The sequence below is a fragment of the Staurois parvus genome, unplaced genomic scaffold (assembly GCF_062004578.1).
Source record: "Staurois parvus isolate SC_StPar_1 unplaced genomic scaffold, SC_StPar_1.0 ptg000432l, whole genome shotgun sequence".
Taxonomy (NCBI): Eukaryota; Metazoa; Chordata; class Amphibia; order Anura; family Ranidae; genus Staurois; species Staurois parvus.
Genome location: NW_028318228.1, coordinates 6,865,637 through 6,887,890, shown reverse-complemented (window position 1 = coordinate 6,887,890; position 22,254 = coordinate 6,865,637).

Sequence of the window (22,254 nt, the reverse complement as noted above, 5' to 3'; positions counted from 1 at the left end):
CCACCGCCACCCCTCTGTCCAAGTATACCACATCCACAGCCACCCCTCTGTCCAAGTATACCACGTCCACAGCCACCCCTCTGTCCAAGTATACCACGTCCACCGCCACCCCTCTGTCCAAGTATACCACGTCCACAGCCACCCCTCTGTCCAAGGTTTTGCTCACCTCCTCATAAAAAGAAATGAGATTTGTTTGACAACTTCTGTCTTTCATGAATCCATGCTGTCTGTTGCTTAAAATATTTTTTTCCAGCAAGAACTCATCTATGTGGTCTTTTATTAAACTCTCCAGTATCTTTCTAACTACAGAAGTTAAACTAACAGGTCCATAATTACTTGGTAAAGATTTTGACTCCTTTTTAAATATTGGCACCACATTGGCCTTACGCCAATCCAGTAGTACTATGCCAGTCATTAAAGAGTCCCTAAAAATGAAACAATGGCTTTGAAATGAGATAGCTCAATTATTTTAGGTCCAATGGGTGTATGCCACCTAAATATTTCTTCAATGTGAAGTGAATGAATTTGAAACAAAACAAAAATTTCCGGTGTGCACATGTCTAGTGGAAAGAACCATTCCTGAGATGACCATGCCTAGGATCCTACTGTTAAGCAGGTAGCACTGGGGCATTTACACTGTAGTTGCTAGTGAGAATTATACCCTGGCTGCTGGTGTGCACTGTGAATGGAGCGACATATGCATTGCACTGTTTACATCTTCCATTTTTGTTTTCAACTTTGTGACATTTTATTCCTCTTTATTCACTGAATCAGTTTACAATGCATTGCACTGCAGCATGCCCTACCTTTTGTGAACTAAACTTATAGGAAATAAGGCAAGTTTCCTTGCATATGCATTGAGATTAAGTTGAACAAGGCCGCCCAACACCATATGGTTTGATTGGGCCCTTCAGGTGCTTCTTGTCAGCAGCAGTTAGAAGACAAACAGAAATAAGGCTTTGTTTACATGGGCATGTGCGTTTTTGAAAGGGCACACTGGTTCCTCCGTACACATCCATATAGCCCTTGTTCATACAAGAATCTGCATTTTTTGGAAGGGCTTTTGAGTTCCTGCTAGCAGAAAATTGCATCCGTTTGGATGCTTTAAGATGCATTTAGGCTCATTTATAGCTGTTGTGTATAAGCAGGTTTACATGAGTTTGCATGCGTACATGTGATAAAAACGCAGGAACTGTACAGCTACAGGTGCATCTCTGCTCCATTATTTTTTTTCGCGCTGCTCAACTCAGCGCTACGTAACGACCCCCAACGCACCTTTCTTAACCACTTCAAGTCCGGACACTTTTACCCCCTTCCTATCCAGGCCAATTTTCAGCTTTCAGTGCTATCACAGTTTGAATGACAATTGCGTGGTCATGCAACACTGTACCCATATGAATTTTTTTGAGACAGATAAAGTTTTATTGTGGTGGTATTTATTCACCACTGGGATGTTTATTTTTTTGCTATGTAAATGATAAAGTCCAAAAATTTTGAAAAAAAGCGTTTTTCTTATAAAATTTAGCAAATAGTAGTTCATCATAAATCTTGGCCAAAATTTATTCCGTTATCGTTTTAGTAAAAAAAAAAAAAAAAAAAAAATCCAAATTAGTTTATAACCAAAAATTATAATTTAACATTTTTTTTTTAACATTTTTATTTATAGTTTATTATTTATTTTTTTGTTTTTTTTTCTACATACTGTCACCCTAGCAGTACAGTGTCACCATGGTGACACTGTACTACTTGTGGGGGGTGATGTAGATTTTTATTTATTTATTTTTTTACACTGATTGCTTTTACACCCATAAAGGCTGTAATAGCAATCATTTCTCCTTCTCTCTGTGAACTACTGTGTGAGCTGTGATTGGTCACAGCTTGTCACATGGTACAAGGCAGTTGTGAATAGCCCTGTAACAAGTGACCTCTGTGATCATTCACAGATTTCACAGTAAGCAATGATGTCAGAAGTGACATCTTGCTTACAACTCTGCAGGTGATCACTGATTGGCCAGTCAGTGATCACATGATTGGGACCTCGCACAGAGGTCCCATACAACGATCGGTACTCCACTGTGTCCGGAGGACACAGCGGGCACCGGATCGCGGTGCTGTGCACTTCCAGGGAGTGTGCACAAGCAGGGGGCGGGGGGGCCATTTATAAACGGCCACCCGACCCTGCAGTGCCACCGTCCGGCCGTGTTATTTACAACGGCCAGACGATAGGTGGTTAAGGCTAGATTCACATCTCCGCATTTCTGTGGGCCGCATTGAGAGCATTCATTTGAATGGACACCCGTGCCCCGGGACACGCAGGGAAGAAGTCCCTGCACTTCTTTGGAAAACGCTGCCTGCATAGGAACCTCGGTTCCCAGTACGGTTGCGATTTCCAGTGCAGGCAGCGTGCCATTAGAATTAATGGTTCCCGCCCACGGGTCCGCATTCCTCTGTGCGGGTGGTACGGCTGCACATATTTTTGTGCGGATCCGCAGCGGCACCACCCGCACAGATGTGAACCTAGCCTAAATGTCCAATTTATTTTAAGGCCTCTTTCACGGGTTGATTTGATCCATGTCCCATGCAGATCCATGTTAACTGACACGTGCCGACAGTCCCATAGCTTGTCACGCAGCGGCTGCACAGACACAGCCACTGCTCCCAATGTTACATCCATGTGGGTGCACAGCCCACGAACGCACGCAGGGTGAGTTTGAGGACACACAGCCACATAGATGTCCTAGTGGGAGCAGCGGCCTAGTTTGTGCAGCCACTGTGTCATATTACACAACTATGGGACTGTCGGCACTGAGATGTACCAACTCCAGTGGTGTATTTAGGTTTCGTGCTGCCCTAGGCAACACAAAAATTGGCTCCCCTCCCCATAGGGAGACCCTGAAACTGACCAACACCCCCCTCCCCCAAAGAAAGCCTGACGTTAGCCAACAACACCCCAGCCCCACCCCTACCCAAGAAAGCCTTCCACTACCACTGCTCCCCAAACACTGGCAACCTCCCCCCCCCACCCCAGCAAGAGATAAGACACTCACCGTTACAGCTCCGGACATCCCCGGGAACAAGAGTCCGGCTCTGCTTACACCATCAAGCAACCTGCAGCCTCTCTCAGATCCCACCTGGTCCCCATGTTGTTTGTCTCCCTTCTTCTTTTCCTTCTTTTTGGGGGGGGATGTTGCCCCCCTGAAAAATGCTGCTGCCCCCGCTGGAAAATGCCACCCTAGGCAAATGCCTTGTTTGCCTTGTGGTAAATACCCTCATGACCAACACAGCCTTGTACAGGGCATGGATCAATTCACACCATGGAAACGAGGCCTAATTATACTTTACACAGAAGCCTTCAGAATTAAACGTCGTGCTCATCTTTACACAGCGCTTTTTTACACCCTGTTAACCACTTCCAGTCCAGACACTTTTACCCCCTTCCTGACCAGGCCAATTTTTAGCTTTCAGTGCTATCACACTTTGAATGACAATTGCGCAGTCATGCAACACTGTACCCATATGAAATTTTTAGCATTTTTTTTGAGACCGATAAAACTTTATTTTAATGGTATTTATTCACCACTGGGATTTTTTTTTTGCTAAAAAATGAAAAAGACCAAACATTTTGAAAAAAAGTGTTTTTCTTATAAAATTTTGCAAATAAATAATCTTTCTTCACAAATCACAACCAAAATGTATTCAGCTATCTTTTTCGTAAAAAAAAAAAAAAAATAACTTAAATTAGTTTATAACCAAAAATTTTAATTTTTCAATTTTTTTTACATTTTTGTTTTTTTACATACTGTCACCCTAGCAGTACAGTGTCACTATAATGACACTGTACTACTTGTGGGGGGTGATTTAAGATTTTTTTACACCCATAAAGGCAGTAAAAGCAATAATTTCTCCTTCTCTCTGGCTGCATTTCTGCAGCCATTGAGAAATACTGTGTGAGCAGTGATTGGTCACAGCTTGTCACATGGTACAAGGCTATTGTGAATGGCCTTGTACCATGTGACCCCTGTGATCATTCACAGATTTCACACTTAGTAAGCAATGATGTCAGGAAGTGACATCTTGATTACTACTATTTATGTGATCACTGATCGGCCAATCAGTGATCACATGAATCAGGACTTTACACAGAGGACCTGTACAGCAATCTGTGTTCCGATCGTGGTGCCGCGCACTCCCAGGGAATAGATGCGGGGGGGATGTTTAGAAACGTCCACCCGCATCAGCAGCACTCCCGTCCATCCGTTTATCAGCAATGGGCTGGACGGGAAGTGGTTAAAGCCGTATTAAACCCAAAAGCAAACATTAATTATATTGTAGCTTACCACTTCTTACATGTGATGGCTGAATTTAGAAATGTGCGATTAGTTTTTTACAAATGAAAATTTGGACAGCATTTTTGTTATTCGGAGATATGGATGTATCCAAATTTCCAAATCACAATAGTAACGAATTTCAATGAATAGAAAATGATTTCTTCAGGACACTAAGGCTCAAAGAATATTTCCACAATAATGAAAGGAATCCCAGGACAATGGAGTGCTACACAAAGAAAAAGAGCTGCTGCTTCACACCCCCACAAGGACGCAACCCCAAACTGGACACCTATATTGATAGCTTCAGACTGCGAGATACATCCCTGATATCCATCCAGCAAAAGAAAATTCTGTACAATCTTTCACCACTAGAGCGAAGGGCTATACACGATGTGCGCAACAATCAGGCCATCACCATCAAACCAGCGAATAAAGGGGGAGCAGTTGTTGTGATGGATACAAACAAATACATACAAGAGGGCCAGAGGCAGCTGGAAAATGCCATCTGCTATAAGAAACTGGATTATGATCCGACACAGGACTTCACAAAGCAATTAAAAGGTCTCATTAAAACACTTCCAGCCCACCTACATTCAGAACTTATAAATGCGATTCCGGATCATCCAGAAATCGGGGACTTCGACATGCTGCCCAAAGTCCACAAGCCAGGAAATCCAGGCAGACCCATCATAACAGGTATGAATACACTCACCGAACAAATCTCAGGCTTTGTAGAAAACATTTTAAAACCGTTAATGAAGTATACTGCTAGTTTCCTGCAAGACACAACTGACTTTCTGAACAAGATCAACAACATACAGCAATTACCATCTAATACACTTCTAGTGACTATGGATGTAGTATCCCTGTATAGGAATATCCCTCACAAGGATGGATTAGCTGCATGTCACAGATCCTTATCATCCTCACCAAACCACAAATACATGGCTGAGGATGTTACACAGCTCATTGAATTCATACGTACACACAACTACTTTGCCTTCCATAAAGACATCTACCTTCAATGTATGGGCACTGCGATGGGCAGTAAAATGGCACCCCAATATGCCAATTTATTTATGGCTGACCTGGAGGAAAAATTCCTGAACAGCATGGAACAAAAACCATACAGATACGATCGCTATATTGATAATATTTTCAAGATTGTAAGCTTGAAAGAGCAGGGCCCTCGATCCCCTCATGTTTTGCATTGTATTGGTATTGTTCTGTCACATGTTCTGTCCCCCTTTGTAATGTACAGCGCTGAGCGAACTATTGGCGCTTTATAAATACTGTATAATAATAATAATAATCATATGGACAGAAGGTGAAGAAAACCTAAAACAATTTTACTCATTGATCAACACTTTTCATCCATCAATCAAACTAAAAATGGAATACTCAAACACACACATCAACTTCCTAGACACCACAGTATACATCAGGGATGATACGCTTCACACCTCAATATACAGGAAACCCACTGACAGATGCAACTACCTCCACAGTTCTAGCTTTCACCCCCAACACACGAAACGTGCCATCATACACAGTCAGGCCATTCGACACCACCGAATATGAGACAGAGATAAACATCTTGGGACACTAGCAGACTCCTTCCATAAAAAAGGTTACAAGGACAAAACTATCAACACCGGCATAAACACAGCCTTGAGAACCCAAAGGGAAAATCTACTTCAGTACAAAGAGAAAAAAACAAACAACCGTGTACCTCTAGTAACCACATACAACCCAGCACTAGAAGGAATAAGAAAAATAATCAAAGATTTACAACCTATCATAACAGAGGATGGAACTCTGAAAGAAATATTCCAGCAACCCCCAATACTGGCCTTCAGACAACCCCCCAACCTCAGAAATAAACTAATCAGTAGGAAACTTCCTTCTGATAATGAGGTCACAAATAATGGAAGCAAACCCTGCAATAAGAAACGCTGCAAGCTGTGCAACCAAATCAATCCATCAAAAAGTGTCACACACTCAAAAGGGATCTTCAGTATCTCTGGATCATACAGCTGCACCTCCAGTAATGTTGTGTACCTTATCCAGTGCAGAAAATGCAGCCAAGGATCTTATATTGGCGAAACAGGACAGAAGTTGCAAACAAGGATGAATTTGCACAGACATACCATCAAGGAACATAAAGAAGATGACTTCTGCACACATGTGGGACACCATTTCACACAACCAGACCACACTATGGGAGTTCTTAAAGGAAATTTCAAATCCATTCAGGAAAGAAAAACTTTTGAACTAAGAATGATAATTTTATTTGACACAAGAGATAACGGCCTGAATTTGGACATGGGATTCCTCACTCATTATCCAACAGTTTTATGACTATTAGCTGAAGCTTGACTCCCTCTGTGTGAGTGTTGTCTTACCCCCCTCCCCCCTCGCTTTGGCTGTATCTTATCTCTAGCCTCTCTCTTTTTTTTTTCTTTTTTTCTTTATCTCTTCTAACATTCTGCTTAAACTTTGTGATTTGTAATAGTACTGCTTGGACCTGAAGAAGGGGACATACCCCGAAAGCTTGTCCTCAAAATTGTATGTTAGTGCAAATAAAAAAAGTATCACGGACAGTAGTCAATGAATACAAAATAAATTATAACAAAACAAATTATCCAAATTCGAACATGAATTTGAATTCAAAATGGAAACATATTGCAATAAATACAGTAAGGTATATTAGTGAAATAAGATGATGATTCCTACTTGGGTAATTTCATAGAGTAGAATAGAAAGGAATATAATAGAATGGAATGGAATAGAACAGAATAGACTAGAAAATAATAGAATAGAATAAAATAACAGTACAATAGAATACAAAATAATAGAATACAATAAAACAGAACAAAATATAAAATAATAGAATAAAATAGAATGAATATAGCCATCTTCCGGAATCTGAATTTTAAATCGATTTGAGATTAATGCCATAAACAAATCATTCTAATATAACAAATAAGACGAAACAAAATTATTAAAATTACATTATTTTTCTGTTGTGCACATCTCTAGCTGAATTCATTTTCTTTTTTAGGCTTTCTTTCTTTTATTTTCATCTGGTGATCCAGCCAGCATGTCTGTTGTTTATAAAAGCACAAGCTCTCCAGCATAATGTATCAGTGTACTGTACATGGATGAGACAAACTATGTACCACTGAAAGGGGTGCTTACAATGATCAGCTTTTATTTGTTTATGTAAAACCTTTATCCCAATAGGGAAAAAAAACGGTTTGCTGTAACTGATTACAAAGTGCAAGCTGGAGTTTGGCTTCAATTTGTTAGTGTTTCTAAATCTGCTAGTACATCTTGCATCCCCCCCCCAATGACAATGTTGCTGTCTGCTGTGCTTCATGTGCTCCTTCATCCAGAGTGGGGGCACTCTAATACAGGAGGTGTGTTACTGGTCAGATCACCAGGTGAAAACAGAGGGGAAAATGCCTGCAAAAAGAAAACTAATGCAGCCACCACATCTAATCATTGTTAGGCTGCAATATATTACATTTTTGGTTTTGGCTTTTACACCGCTTTAAGGCTCCGTTCACACGTATGCGGTTTGCTTTTTTTCCGGTTTGCAGTGCTTTTCACAGTTCGTTTTGCATTTTTCTACACGTGTTTTTGACTTGTTTTTGTGTTTTTGTTCAGATTTTTTTTTTAAGTGGAATTTTTTATGTTGCTGGGCAGAATGAAAATGCAAAACGTAGCAATAACGCACTACCATGCATTTCAGCAGCTTCTCCATTGAACTCTATTGTAGCAAAAACGGGTCACATCAAGCCCGACTAAATCGTGTGACTTATTTACAGTGAAGTCGCACGATTTCAAAGTCGGGTGAGATGCCAATTTTAGGTACGATTTGCAAGACATCTGACACGGATGTCTATACAAATCGCACCAAAAGTAGTGCATGTACTACTTTAGAATTCGGTGCGGCTCTGACCAAGCTGCAATTGCGGACAATAGGGTGCGACTTGGAATACGATTTGCAAGTCGCACATCATGCAAATCACATGCCAAGTCGCACGTGACCGGGTATAAAGAAAAGTCCCTGACCCTTTCCAAGACCGCATCAGCTCAAAAAAGCATAGATGTGAACATTTTCCATAGGAAACCATGTTAAATGGACTGTAGAGCGTTTCTGCAAAAAGGACTAAAAAATACATTGGTGTGAACAGAGCCTTATGCAGGCCATAGAAGGGGAGAAAACCGGCCGATTTTTCTTTAAAAAAATGAAAAATCGGTCGTTCAAGCGGCCGACGTTACCAGGAATGGTAAAAAAATTGGCCGATTTTCATCCCGTCTACAGCCGTCAAAAAGTGTCCCTGCAGAGAGCTCCACTATTTCTTTGACAGTTCCTTTTCATTTATAGCGGTTGCAACAATGTATCTATTTGTATCCATTTAGGATACAGATGTTTTTATTCGGAAACAAATAGATACATTGTTGCAGCCGCTATAAATGTCAAGGAACTGTCAAAGAAATAGCAGAGCTCTCTGCAGGGACACTTTTTGCCGGACTGGAATTCCTCTTCTTCTTCCTCTTCTACTTCTTCCTCTTCTTCTTCTTCTTCTGCTTCTACTTCCTCCTCTTCCTCCTCTTCCTCTTCTTCTTCCTCTTCTTCTTTTTGTCTTCCTCTTGCAGGTCACTGCTCATGTGCAGATTTTTTTAATCGGTAAAAAGATCAGCCGATTTGCCCATAATTGCCACAAAAATCGGCCGATCGGCAAAATCGGACGTTTTTTTTTCCAACTTTACCGATAAAAAAAATCTGCCAAAATACCGAAAAACGGCCGAACAATTAGCCCACTAATGATCCGAAAATTGGCCAATTTTCGACCCATCTGTGGCCTGCATTAGGGTTCATGTACACTGCAGCTGATAAACTGACATTCAGGAGCTTTTCTGCATTTTTTTCAGCAGCCCCTGAACTCTCCCTGATGTTTTCCTATGTGTCCATGTACACATCATCGTTTACAGGCAGTTGAGTTTACAGTCGTTTTTTTGAATGCACTAAACTTCCGTTCAGGAGATTTTATCAGCATTTCAAACGCTTGTAAACGCGGCTAACTGCGTTTATAAGCTTTTGCGTTTAAAAGCGTTTTTTAACTGTTCCATATCCAGATGTTGTCCAGAGCCTCATGATCAGAAATGCATGCAAAGCATTTTCCATGTATTCAAATGAACCCGATACATCAGCGCAGTCAGTTCCAGGTTTTGCGTGAAGGAAATAATGGTAGAACGTGCCGCATTATGCTCATGATGGGATCCATAGTGAATACAACCAGAAAAGACAGGTCATCTCACCACATACTGCTCTCTCTGCTTCTGCTCTCTCTATTTCTCTCAAAATGTCTGAAATAGTTAATTTTTTACTGTTTTTCAGTGCATTCTGGGCATTTTGGAAGGTCTCCTGAGGTTATTTTTAAAAAAATGCTTCTAAACGCAAACGCACATAAACGTGGTATGCAAACGTGGCTAAACTGACTTTTTTTAACCTGCGGTTTCCAGCAGTCAGTTTCCATCGTTCAGAAGTGTTTTCCAAATGTCCCGTGTACATGGAGCCTTAGTTCTTTCATCTACTGCTGTGCAGTGCTATGAAATGTGATATAAGTTCATATTACAACACTTTGTACTAAATCAAGCGTAGATTTTGCCTAGCACATTCTATTGAACCAGTTCCTCCCTTTATGTAATATCTCCAGAAAAAAAGTCATAAAAATATTCTTCGTCTTAATATATTCCACTTCCTGAGTCTGAATCCGTTTTGTTGCTAAGTGCACAAGACTTGAAATCCAGAGGAAGTGGGGTATTTGCATTAACTTTGAGAAAAGTCACCACATCCTGTTGAATTTTTACACAAAGAGTCTATCAAATCTATTTCCTGAACATTGGAGGCTTTTAAACGGCCAGAATTAACCCCTTTATTGCTATACATTTTTTTTTTGTTTTTTTGCTATACATGGTTTTTTTTTTTTGTGTTCTTTAATATTGCAAACCAGTTGCACAAAGCTGGAAGAGATTTAATAAATGGTTCAGGAGAAGATTATAATACAAATGGCGCTGTGTATTTATTTAGAATTCACTGACAAAAAAAGGCAATATTGGATGAGAAAGGAGGATAGGTACACCTGTCTGCTCTTCCTGTCCTGATGATCCTCCTTCATAAAAATGCAGAAATTCTAATTCAGGCTAGGTTCACATCTATGCGGGTTGCGGTTGATGCGTTTTGAGGTGTGTTTTTTGAATACGCATTTTTGCCATGTTTCGTTGCGATTTGCTTTTTTTTTTGCTAATAGAAAAGTATGACAGTTCTATTCATGTACTACAAGTTGATGCGACTTTACAGTCTCTGGTACCCAGGTAGCATCAAAGTCGCATCAAAGGTGCAGAATTACAGAAAAATTAGCAAAATGCAGCAAAAAAACACAGCAGACGGTGGCGAAATTGCTACACTTGCATTTTTGGTGCAGTTCCATTGAAGTCTGTTACACGCAAAACACAATTTGCTGCAGGAATAAAAAGTCCCTGACCCTTTCCAAAAAAAAATCACCACCTAAAAATGCACAAATGTGCACTAGATCCACAGGAAATCATGTTAAATGGACTGTAATGCATTTCTGCAAACTGGAAAACACACTGAAGTCTGTGAACCTAGGGTTATGCACAGTTTCTGCGTTCCAGTTGCATTTCCGAATGCACAGTTTTTGATACTTTTTTTTTATAAATTTTTATGCATTCTGTTGCATTGTTTTATGTGTTCCAGCTTGTTTTTCCCCTCTTTTTTTGATACATTTTGCTGCATTCCAGACAGAAAATATAGCATGTTCTATCTCTTTTGTCTGAACTGGAACACGCTGCACTGGTGTGAACCAGGGCCATTGGAATACATGGAAAACACTGCATGCATTTCTGATGCAGAATAAGGGTTCATGTACATGGGGCGTTTGGAAAACTCTTCTGAACGATGGAAACTGACTGCTGGAAAATGTAGGTTAAAAAAAAGTCAGTTTAGCCACGTTTGCATACCACGTTTATTAGTGTTTGCGTTTAGAACCGTTTTTAAAAGATGACCTCAGGAGACCTTCCCAAATGCCCAGAATGCACTGAAAAACAGTAAAAAAAATTAACTATTTCAGACATTTTGAGAGAAATAGAGAGAGCAGAAGCAGAGAGAGCAGTATGTGTTGCGATTACCTGTCTTTTCTGGTTGTAATCACTATGGATCCCATCATGCGCATAATGCGGCACGTTCTACCATTTTTTCCTTCACGCAAAACCTGGAATTGACTGCGCTGGTGTACCGGGTCCATTTGAATACATGGAAAACGCTTTGCATGCATTTCTGATGATGAAAAAAGGCTCCGGACAGCATCTGGACATTGAACAGTTAAAAAACGCTTTTAAACACAAAAGCTTATAAACACGATTAGCCGCGTTTACAAGCATTTGGCATTTGAAACGCTGGTAAAATCTACTGAACACAAGTTTGGTGCGTTAAAAAAAACGACTGTAAACTCAACTGCCTGTAAACGATGATGTGTACATGGACACATAGGAAAACATTAGGGAGAGTTCAGGGGCTGCTGAAAAAAATGCAGAAAAGCTCCTGAATGTCAGTTTATCAGTTGCAGTGTAAATGGAGCCTAAAAATGTACTGGACTGCATCTGGTGTGAAGCAGCCCTTAGCCCCGGCTTACACTAGAACACTATGCAGGGAACCTGTCATTTATGGGTGTATCCCGCACTGCATTCACATAACACTGCCCTTGCAATTTGCAGAGGGTGTCAGTGCAATGTTAATGACACCCCAAATGCAGGTCGCACATGCAGTGCGTTTTCTTGTCCCTGGATCGCGTGGTAGAAAATGACCATGTGATCCGGTTGCATTGTGTTTCTAAACTTGGTACATGCAGTATTTTGGTGAGCTGTGGTGCGATTTAAGACCGAATGGGCTCAAATCGCACCGCACTGCACTTCCTGTGCGATTCATATGCGTTTCATAGTGTGAACCTAGGGTAAAACTAAATTAGAGGTATGGCAATTTTTAGATTAGGATACATTGGTCCATCTCTGCCCAGTTTTTACCCCTGCCCAGCCAGCCATGTGAAGGAGGCCCAAGAGAATGAGAAAGCCAACACTAATATAAAACTATTTGCTTCTCACTGAAGTCCACAATTAAGGCCCCATTCACATATCGCATAGTCATAGTGGGAATGAGCATTCACACTTGCAATTTTTATTGCACAATTTTCACATGATTTCCCGTATCACGTGTAGGGCAGCCTATTCACTTCAATGGGCTGCCAAATGAGCGTTTGTCCACCAAAATAGACCCTGCTCTTTTTTTGGGTGACAAGTTTAGCTCAGTTTTTAACCAGAGAGCTACAAACGCATACCTGCGATTGGTAGCTTTCCGATAATGTGACCACTGTGACTGCCAATCACAGTGGTCACATGATCGGAATGTCCACCTCCGCCTCCCAACATTTAAAACCTCTTAACCTCCCTGGCGGTATTCCTGAGTGTAGCTCGGGGTAAAGTTTCAGTACCACAAGCGGTAACCCCGAGCTAATTCGGGAATACCATGCGGCGCTGCTCTGCAATCCCTCGATCATTTACCTTGTCCTGCGCTCCCGCGATGTCCCTCCTGCAGTGTCCCCTGTAATGTCCTCTGGCGGATGCCGGCATCTGTCATCTGGGTTCCGTCCCCTGCGAGCGTCGGGACGTACGGGGGACAGAACGGCGGGAAATTAGAAAATGAGAAAAAGTGACATTCACTAAATACACTAAAATCACATAGTAAAACATTACTGTATCAAACCATTTCACATACATTTTGTCCCAAGTGCTTTGTCCTGTGCCCTGCCTGCATTTTTACTGTTCTTTCTGCCTGGAAACTGAGAAATGTTCATGGTGTCCAAAAAGCGTCCCTTTAGGTCAAAATCGGTTTTAGACCAGCTAGAGAACAGCGATAGTAAATTAGAACCACTTGCAGAATTCAGTGACAATGATTCGTGGGGAAATTCATCATCAGACACTGAAAATGATTCTGCGACTTTGCTCAGCGATGTGTGAACTTGGTGCTCTATTTCAAATTTCAGTGTTTTTGGTTTGATTATATTATTGAATTAAATTTATTATTATATTATTATTTTTATGATGATTTATTAAATTATAATGTATGATTTAGTGTTTCAAATTTTAACATACCCGGGATGTTTACTAGACTTTTGTTTGGACAGATTTCAGTGAGTTATTCCTAAAAATTACAGCCTACAATAAAAAAAATACATATTTCCATGCAAAAAAATGTACCGCTTTGAGCACAGAAATATGGACATAATCAGACTGCTAGGGAGGTTAAAGAGCAAGAGAAGGGGTTAAATATGAGCTTTGCTGTGATTGCTTTGCAATTTAGTTGCATGACATTCATGGCAGAATTGCAACGTGTTTGGGGTTCCTTTAAGAATAATAGCACCCCAAGCCGTGTCCTGTGTTTTGCCGCAGTTAGGATGTGAACAGGGCCTAAAAAATTGGGCAAATCCAAACAATGAAATTCAGGTGTTTGCTATGTTTTGATCTGTTTAGTATACCATAGGAAATGTTTTGTTATATTCTGTTTGATAAATGCAAAAAAATTACTAGTTGATCCCGCCAAAAATCTTATCGGCTCATAACTTCCTGTACACTTTGGGGGAGATTTACTAAACCTGGAGCAATCAGAATCTGGAGCAGATGTGCATGGGAGCCAATCAGCTTCTAACTCCAGCTTGTTCAATTGAGTTTTGAAACTAAAACCTGGAAGCCTATTGGTTTCTATGCAGAGCAGCACCAGATTTTGCAGTACGTGGTTTTAGTAAATAACCCTCTTTGTGCTGCAATTTTATATATAATATGTCATTTGGTGAAGACCGTTGTATACAGTTTAATGTTTAAATTGTATGTGGCAGGCTCCCTTCAATCCAAAACATAAGGAGTTACTAAAAAATGGGACCTTGATTCCTGTCATTCACAAACACACATGAATCGCATCGAAAATCACAGTGTATTAATGTCATATAAACATGTATAAGCGTTCTTTAGATACTCCCTCACTGACACATAGAAGATCCATCAACATGTCTTACACCAAGGATCTACGCATTTCACAGCGTGCGGCCACTTCCTCAGGACCCAACAATATACAGGACCATTCGCTGGTTAACATAGATGGCTTTGACAAATACATTAATTGAACTTCCATTGAAAAAAAAACTGGATAGGTCGATCAGGGGTCTCCAAATGTTCTAGCCACTTCCCACCTGTAGGATGTCTTATGACATCTTGGACTTGGAAGTAGAGATCTCTAGATGATGTCGGCAGCTACAGGCATCATCCAGATATCTTTTATTTCAGCTGGCGATTCCCTGTAATATAAAAGCCATCCTAGCAGCTGATTAGCCGCTGGATTGCTTTTACAGACAGTGGGAGGGAACAACCACCCCCCTGCCACCCATTGGTGCCTCTCCGGGCTCTTCCATGTGATCAGGAAGCCTGAGCTCTGATCCGGAGGTGAAAGGTTACCATACAGCTGGCCGTGGGCTGGATGGGCCCTAGCCATCTCTATGACCCTGGAAGGCTGATGTCACTTCCGGCTCTGGCAAATGTAAACACTGCCATTTTTTTTTTCTGGAAACCCTGAGATCAAGTTTTTTTTAAGTCATGCTTTCCAGCATAGAGGAAAGATGTGGGGTCTTTTAGAACCCCACATCTCTCCATAAAGAGGACATGTCATGCTTTATTTTCTACTACAAGGGATTGCAATAGGAATAAAAATGATCGAAAAAAAAAATTAAAGGGACAGTATAAAAATAAAATATATGATAAAAAAAATGGAAAGCACCCCTGTCCCCTTGTGCTCACACACAGACATAGGTCCTATAGATGGTGTCAGTGGAAGGAATTTTGACCCATCGTTGGTGACATTGGGAGGAATTGTGCCCCTTCTTTGGTGTCAATGGGGGAATTATGCTCCACTGTTGGTATCAGTGGATGAAATAGTGCCTCAAGGGCCATACAAAAGCAGGCAAAGGGCCAAATCTGGACACAGATTGGAGACCACTGAGATAGATGTTTGCATCAAAGCACACATATACAGCATCTGCTTGTCTCTTGCCTTGGGCATATCAGACCACATCACTCTTACCAGCAGATGGAAGTATCTAGACACATATGGCTGTGTCTGCCATCTCTGAACCACAAGGGAATCCATAGGGTATTTCTGTATGTCAGTGAGGAAGTATTATGATGGAGGCCCTCTATATAGGTTTCTTATGACTTCAATGAACTGTGATTTTAGATCTGTTTGAGACTGATGCAGTATTATATTATATTATTCAGAGATTCGCATGTATCAGAATTTCGGAATCCCAATAGTAATGAATTTCAACGAATCCAAAATAAATTATAACAAAACAATGTAATTCATATGCATTTGGATGTTTTGAAACACCCAAATAAAACAAATGATCCAAATTCATTGATAAAAGTTGGTTGTTAAGGAGCAGGTGGCTGGGCAGCGGCTGCCTCCTTAGCAACCATGACTCATCTGGCGCTGAAAGCAGAATGTAAAGAAACAGTTCTGGCTGTCAAGGAGTGGGGACCACATCAAATCACACATATACAGCCCACTCCTTAACAACCAGCTGTTCTTTCCAATGAATTTGTATCAAGTTGATATTTTCAATTTGAATTCAAATACCAAAAATTTTAATTCATTCAAAAAAACAATAAACAAAACAAATTATGAAAATGAATAATCCGAACTTAACGTATACAACAAAATGAAATTAGTTTTATTAATTTTTTGTTCTGGATATGTCTACTAGTTACTACTTCTGTGCTGCACTTTTTCAGTTGAATTGTTCCCAGCTATCTCTATGGACTACAGAACCCCTTCTCTCTATGCAAAAGGTAAGGTGTTCTGTAGTTCTATCCTAGAGTGACAACACTGCTTTCCAGTACAAGGCTTGAAAAAGAAGACTACAGAAGCCACCACATCTAAGGAAAATTAAGCTACAATATATTACATTTTTGGTTTGGAGTTTACCGCTTTAAAGTATTACTAAACCCAGGACCCTGCATTCCCTATATCTGGTCTCCCCGAACCCTGCATTCCCTATATCTGTTCTCCCCGGACCCCGCATTCCCTATATCTGGTCTCCCCGGACCCTGCATTCCCTATATCTGGTCTCCCCGGACCCTGCATTCACTATATCTGGTCTCCCCGGACCCTGCATTCCCTATATCTGGTCTCCCCGAACCCTGCATTCCCTATATCTGGTCTCCCCGGACCCCGCATTCCCTATATCTGGTCTCCCCGGACCCTGCATTCCCTATATCTGGTCTCCCAGGACCCTGCATTCACTATATCTGGTCTCCCCGGACCCTGCATTCACTATATCTGGTCTCCCAGGACCCTGCATTCCCTATATCTGGTCTTCCCGGACCCTGCATTCCCTATATCTGGTCTTCCCGGACCCTGCATTCCCTATATCTGGTCTCCCCGGACCCTGCATTCACTATATCCAGTCTCCCCGGACCCTGCAGTCCCTATATCTGGTCTCCCCGGACCCCACATTCCCTATATCTGGTCTCCCCGGACCCTGCATTCACTATATCTGGTCTCCCCGAACCCCGCATTCACTATATCTGGTCTCCCAGGACCCTGCATTCCCTATATCTGGTCTCCCCGGACCCTGCATTCACTATATCTGGTCTCCCCGGACCCTGCATTCACTATATCTGGTCTCCCCGGACCCTGCATTCACTATATCTTGTCTCCCAGGACCCTGAATTCACTATATCTGGTATCCCAGGACCCTGCATTCAATATATCTGGTCTCCCCAGACCCTGCATTCCCTATATCTGGTCTCCCTAGACCCTGCATTCCCTATATCTGGTCTCCCCAGACCCTGCATTCCCTATATCTGGTCTCCCAGGACCCTGCATTCCCTATATCTGGTCTCCCCGGACCCTGCATTCCCTATATCTGGTCTCCCCGGACCCTGCATTCACTATATTCGCTCTCCCCGGACCCTGCAATCCCTATATCTGGTCTCCCCGGACCCTGCATTCACTATATCTGGTCTCCCCGGACCCTGCATTCCCTATATCTGGTCTCCCCAGACCCTGCATTCACTATATCTGGTCTCCCACAGTATACAGAACATGGAAATTAAATTATTTTAGGAAACATAAACTGCTAAATACCTTTTGTTATCAGCAGTTAGAGCAGTCTTGTGGCTTCTATCAGTGTTCAGCCAACCACTTGTTAAAGCTTGTAGGAGGAGTTTTCATTCTGGTGTAGGAGGATGCAGAACCCCTAACCTCTATCTGGACAGTGCTGATTGGCCCTGTGCTGATCACATGCACTCTCCGAAGGAAAAAAAACCCACTCTAGCAATACACACCAAACTGAACATGTGCAGAGTGACTCCACACGATATGTCTTATCAGGAGATAAGAGGGGGACACTGGAAGAAGGGGAGGATCAGAGAAGTCAGGATCAAACAGCCTTTTTACACATCGCAGAGGATTAACCACTTAGTTTCCACAGTGCGTATAACAAGCATGTTTTACTGCATATACAGATTGATTTTACTGTTGTGGGTTTAGGAACAATTTAACCACCTCCCGTCCAGCCGTTGTATATAAATGGCCGGACAGTGGCAGTGCAGGGTCAGGTGACCATTTATAAATGGCCTCCCCTCCCCCTGCTTGTGCACGCTCCCTGGGAGTGCGCAGCACCGCAATCCTCCGGACACAGTGGATCACCGATCATCGTACGGGACCTCTCTACGAGGTCCCAATCAAGTGATCACTGATTGGCCAATCAGTGATCACATACAGAGTAGTAAGCAAGATGTCACTTCTGACATCAATGCTTACTACGTGTGAAATCTGTGAATGATCACAGAGGTACCATGGTACAAGGCTAGTCACAACAGCCTTGTACCATGTGACAAGCTGTGACCAATCATAGCTCACACAGTAGTTCTCAATGGCTGCAAGAATGCAGCCAGAGAGAAGGAGAAATGATTGCTTCATCACCCCCCACAAGTAGTACAGTGTCACCATGGTGACACTCAGGGGCAGACTGACAACTCATGGGGCCCCCGGCAATAGGGGATCATGGGGCCCCTGTGTCCTTGCCCAAACTCAAAAAAGCCTATGAAAAAGGTACCAGGGGCATCTCATGGGGCCCCCTACTGACCCCGGGCCCTCGGGCAGTGCCCGAGTTTCCAAATGGTCAGTCCGCCCCTGGTGACACTGTACTGCTAGGATGACAGTATGTAAAAAAAAAAAAAAATAATATAAAAAAAATTAACATGTAAAAAAAAGTTTAAAAATAATTTTTGGTAATAAACTAATTTGGATTTTTTTTTTTTATTAAAAAGATAACGGAATAAATTTTGGCCAAGATTTATGATGAAATATTATTTATTTGCAAAATTTTATCAGAAAAACACTTTTTTTTTCAAAATGTTTGGACTTTTCATTTACATAGCAAAAAAAATAAAAATCCCAGCAGTGAATAAATACCACCAAAATAAAGCTTTATCTTTCTCACAAAAATGCTAAAAAATTAATATGGGTACAGTGTTGCATGACCGCGCAATTGTCATTCAAAGTGTGATAGCACTGAAAGCTGAAAATTGGCCTGAACAGGAAGGGGGTAAAAGTGTCCGGACTTGAAGTGGTTAAGGAAAAATCTAGTCATAGAGAAGCATTATATGGATATATATTTCCTATAAGAATTATGTTTAGAAATGAGATATGTTACAGAAAAAAAGCAGACTGGGCAATGAAATCTGTGAATAGTTTGTTCCTTTTATTCCTGGGTGACATACCAGTAGGCGGATGGCTGGGCACTCTTCAATCTGCATTAAGGTGGAACGCCTGTTGGGTTTGGTCTGCAGACTATGCCCTTTGTTTTATTCTTGCCAGCTCGGGATAATCACATCAACTCATACACCGTGTCCGGCACTGTTTGTACTTGCACTTTATTTCTGCCGAACCTCATGCAATAAAACTGCTCATGGAAATGTTGATGATGTGCCCAATGGGTGTGGAGAATACGGGTGATTGTCTGATTCATCCTTTCCCAAACTGGAAGGGTGCCACGCTGTATCCACAACCTGCTCATAATAAGTAAGCTGAACCGGCTGGTTCGGTGAACTGTTTGAATTCTGCTCTTTAATCTTTATAACTATCTAAAATCACACCTTGAAGTGTATTTGAAGTATTATGTACCCAGCCTCTTATAAGAGTGCAAACATTCAATACGGCTCAGTATGGCCCTCTTATTGCTCAGCTCTGGAGCATTATCACATATTTCCTTTAATGGTGTGTAATGAGTAAACACATCGTGGGTAAAGTACTTATAAATGTATATTCTGCGTATTTGCTAAGTCGTTCATGGTCAGTGTTGAATGTTTGCGTTCTACTAGAGGCAGCCATAATAGGAGTCATCAGAGCAGAAGTGCTTGGTCTTTGGATGCATCCATAGAAGATAATAGATCCTGAGCTTAATCAGAAGTAAAATCTCTCTATATTAGACGTGTCATACATTTTGTTACAGATCAAATTCAGACGACGTTTTCGTTATTTGGAGATTCAGATGTATCTGAATTTCTGAATCACAAAGGCAACAAATGTCTATGAATCTGAAATAAATTATAACATATTATCCGAATTCAAATTCTAAAATGTATTACAATTTGAAAATTAATTCAAACTCTATACAGAAACATATTGAAATAAATACAGTAAGGTATAAAAGTGAAATAAGATGATGATTCCTACTTAGGCTGCTTTATAGAATAAAAATGAATAGACTGTAATAAAACAGAATAGAATAAAATAAGTTAGATAAGAATATAAAAGGATAGAACAGAAAACAGAATAAAATAGAAAAGAATAGAAGAGAATAGAAAGGAAGGGAATAATATAGGGAAGAATTGAATAGAATAGAACAGAATGGACTGGAATAAAACAAAAGAGAATAGATTTGAATATAATTAGATAATAGAATAAGGTAGAAATTAATAGACTGTAATAAAATAGAATAGAATAAGTTAGATAAGAATATAAAAGGATAGAACAGAAAACAGAATAAAATAGAAAGAATAGCAGAAAACAGAGTAGAAGAGAATAGAATGGAAGGGAATAGTATAGGGAAGAATCGAATAGAACAGAACAGAATGGAAAATAATGGACTGGAATAAAACAAAAGATAATAAATTTGAATATAATTAGATAATAATAGAATAAGGTATGTAAGTGAAATAAGATGATGATTTCTACTTAGGCTGCTTTAAAGAAAAGAAAAGAATAGATAAAAACAGAATAGAATATATTAGAATAGAGTATAAAAGGATAGAATAGAACAGAAAACAACAGAACAAAATAGTAAATAATAGAATAGACTATAAAAGAATAGAACAGAATAAAAAAAATAGAGAATAAAGAAAGGGAATAGAGTAGAACAGAATACAATTGAATAGAATAGAATTAAAAAAAGAATTAGAACAGAATAAAATAGAGCAAATACTGTATAGCCTTCTTCTGAATTTCAGATTTTGAATGAAAAGTTCAAATTGATTTGAAATTAAAGTGTTACTAAACCCCGGACCCTGCATTCACTATATCCAGTCTCCCACAGTACACAGAACATGGAAGTGCAATTATTTTAGTAAATATAAACTGCTAAATACCTTTTCTCATCAGCAGTATTTAACAGTCTTGTGACTTCAGCAGAGCACTGGTTAAAGCTTGGAGGAGTTATCTTTCTGCTATAGGAGGATGCAGAACCCCTGACCTCTGTCTGGACAGTGCTGATTGGCCCTGTGCTGATCAGATGCACTCAAAGAAAAAAACCTCTCTAGCAATACACACTAAACTGAGCATGTGCACGTGGCTACAGGTTCAGTCTGTCTCATCAGGAGATAAGATGTGGACATTTGAACAAGAGGAGGGGCAGAGAAGACAGGATCAAACAGCCTTTTTTTTACACAATGCAGAGGATTAACCCCTCAGGTTCCACAATGAGTATAACAAGCATGCTTTACTGCATATACAGACTGATGTTACTGTTGTGGGTTTAGTAACACTTTAGCTAATATATGAAACCAATTCCGAAAACCAAACATTCTAACATAACGAATACGATGAAACAAAATTATTAAGTAAACAAACTAATCCGAAACAAAACATATTTCCGTCATCCACATCTCTACTCTATATATTGGTATATTATGGCTAACACTACTTAAAGCGCAGCTCCACCCAAAAGGGGAAGTTCCACTTTAAGCCTTTGTTCCCCACTCCCCATTAAGGATTGGCACCTTTGGGAAGTGGGGGGGGAATGGGTACCGGAATTTGACAGGTACTTGCTCCCACTTCCGCTGCGATTGCTTAGGTGATTGGAAGTGGAAGTTGTTCTCCCTTCCTCCCCATAGTATTCTGGGACACATGACAGGTCCCAGAAGACTACGGAGCCATTCACAAAGTGCAGTGCTTCTCGCGAATGTTCAGCGGGCACCCGGCTGTGAAGCCGCAAGTTGTCACAGCCGGGTGCCCACACTGAAGATGTCAGCGCCGGGGAGAGAAGATGGTCGGTGAAACCAGCGGTGGTGAGCAGGGGTGGACTGACAACTCATGGGGCCCCCCGGCCAATAGGGGATCATCGGGCCCCTGTGTCCTTGCCCAAACTCAAAAAAGCCTATGAAAAAGGTACCAGGGGCATCTCATGGGGCCCCCTACTGACCCTGGGCCCTCGGGCAGTGCCTGAGTTTCCAAATGGTCAGTCCGCCCCTGGTGGTGAGGACATTGCGGGACCGAGGGACAGGTAAGTGG